Source organism: Orycteropus afer, unplaced genomic scaffold (assembly GCF_000298275.1).
Source record: "Orycteropus afer afer isolate SDZICR_OR568_19922 unplaced genomic scaffold, OryAfe1.0 scaffold00639, whole genome shotgun sequence".
NCBI lineage: Eukaryota > Metazoa > Chordata > Mammalia > Tubulidentata > Orycteropodidae > Orycteropus > Orycteropus afer.
This window is the reverse complement of record NW_006922226.1, coordinates 1330309-1333001: the sequence shown is the minus strand read 5'-3', so window position 1 is coordinate 1333001 and position 2693 is coordinate 1330309.

Here is a 2693-nt window from a genome sequence, read left to right as displayed (position 1 = left end):
GTTTTTTATACAAAATGGTACTATACCTACTAGAGTCTCTCCCATAATCTTGTTTGAAGCTATCTCATGGGTAATAAGTAACACTTTTTATTTTCACTTCTGCTTTTTTTTTTTTTTTTAAAATACATTTTGTTTTGAGAAATTGCAGTTTACATGCAGTTGTAAGAAATAATACAGAGAGATACCATATACCCTTCTCTCATTTTTCCCAATGGTAACATCCTGTAAAGCTATAGTACACTATCAGAAATCTAAACATGATATTGACAAGCTACCATCCGTTTGGATTTTTCATTCAGCTTTTCCCATTTTCACTTGGACTCATTTGTGTGTGTGTATGTATTTAGTTCTACACAATCATAATGCATAGGTAGATCATTCTACCACAACCATAGTTTAGGTACATGACATTTCCATTATCACAAGGATTTCTCATGCTTAAAAATAGACCCAAATCCCTACCGCTTTCCCTGCTCTGTGTCTAAACCCTGTTAACTACTAATCTGTTCTTCATTTTTATATTTTTGTCATTTTAAGATTTTAAGAATATTTTGCAGATGAAGTCATACAGCATGTCACATTTAACTCAGCATAATTCTCTGGCGATTCATCAAGGTTGTTGTTTGTGTCAATAGTTTGTTCCTTTTTATTGCTGAGTAGTATTCCATGATATGGATGTACCAAAATTTGTTTATTCAATCACCCCTTGAAGAACATTTGGGTTGTTTCTAGTTTTTGCAATTATGATTAAAACTATGAATATTAATGTACAGGTTTTGTGTGTGAACATAAATTTTCATTTCTCTGAAATAAATATGCTGGGGTGCAATTGCTGGGTTGTATGGTATATTGCATTTTAAGTTTATAAGAAAATGTTATACTTTTTTTTCCAGTAAATAACACTTTAAACTGACTACATGTTAGTTTCATCTTTGGGGTAACACTGTAACTTTAACAAAGATGTCAACACTGTATTTCCAGAATTGTCTTTAATATTACACAGAGTATAAGTGGAGAATCTTTAATTGTCTTCATATAATACCCAAATCTCAAACACACAAAGCCAGATTAAAGCTTGTATAGATGGACTGATATATTAATTTTATTCATTCAGAGAATCCTCATGGTAAATCTTCTATTAATTGTTTTTAAGGACAATATATATTTAAATTTAAATGATATTGAAGAACAATGATTGTTGAATATAAGTGATACATATGTTCCATTAATTCTAGGGTTTTTGTCATTTGATTACATAACTCTTTGTTATCACTAAGAGTAACAGAAAAAAGCTTTACTTTTTGGCTGAAAAAGTTTAACAATATACCACAATATGTGGGCAGTTTATTATTTAGTAAAAAGAGGAAAAACATTTTTCTTTAAATCACTTAGAGATGAGTAATAACTATGCTAATAAAACTCAACAAAAGTGAGTTGTTAAATAGTACTTTGTATTTTTAAATAGTTACAATGATATAAAGATTTTTCTTATAATTAAACAAATTTTCCCTAATTTTCATATTTAAAGATCATGTATTTTTCAATATGTCTTCTACAATTTTATTCAACAGACCACTGATTAATTTATACTAAACAGAGTTTAAAACACATTTACATAAGTGCAGCAATACAAGTAAGTATTTTCATGTAAAAGAATGTTTTGCATTGAAAAAAATTTAAATAAATGATATGATTGAAGAAGTTTGGGCTGCTATTTCTTTAAAATTGATTTTTTAACTGCATTTTCCTGAACTAGAGACTAGTTTTGACAAACTAAGTATATATTATGTTTTCAGTTCAACTGAGGGAAATTTCAGTGTGTATTGTATATTCTCATTAAACAAAACCCATTGCCAGTGAGTAGCTGCCAACTCATAGTGACCCTACAGAACAGAGTAGAACTGTTTCATAGGGTTTCCATGGCTGAAATCTTTATGGAAGCAGAGTGACACATATTTCTCCTGTGGAGTGACTGGTGGGTTTAAACTGCTGACTTTTTAGTTGGCAGGAGAACACTTAACCACCGTGCCAACAGGGCTCCTTGTGTTGGGTATTAGATAAGATGAAATTTTCCTCACATTGGAAGGTGAAAATAATTGACTTCAAAAAAAACAAAGAAATATCAAACTTGTTGCCGTCAAGACACTTCCAAATCATGGTGACTCCATGTTTTACAAAGTAGAACTGGTCCATAAGGTTTTCTTTATTGAAACAGATTGTCAGGCCATTCTGCTGAGGTACTGGGAGGGTTCAAATAGCTAACTTTTCAATTCTAACTCATAGCAGCCTTATATACAACAGAATGAAACACAGCCTGGTCCCGTACCATCCTCTTAATCATTGCTGTGCTTGAGCCCATTGTTGCAGCCACTGTGTGAATCCATCTCATTGAGAGTTTTACTCTCTTCTGCTGACCCTCTATTTTACCAAGCATGATATCCTTCTCCAGGGACTAATCCTTCCTGACAGACAACATGACCAAAGTATGAGAGGCAAAGTCTTGCCATCTTTGCTTCTAAGGAGCATTCTGGTTGTACTTCATCCAAGATAGATTTGTTCATTCTTCTGGCCTTTCAAGGTAGATTCAATATTCTTCACCAACATAATTCAAATGCTTCAATTCTTCTTCAGTCTTCCTTATTCATTGTCCCACTTCCACATGCATATGAAGTGATTGAAAATACCATGGCTTG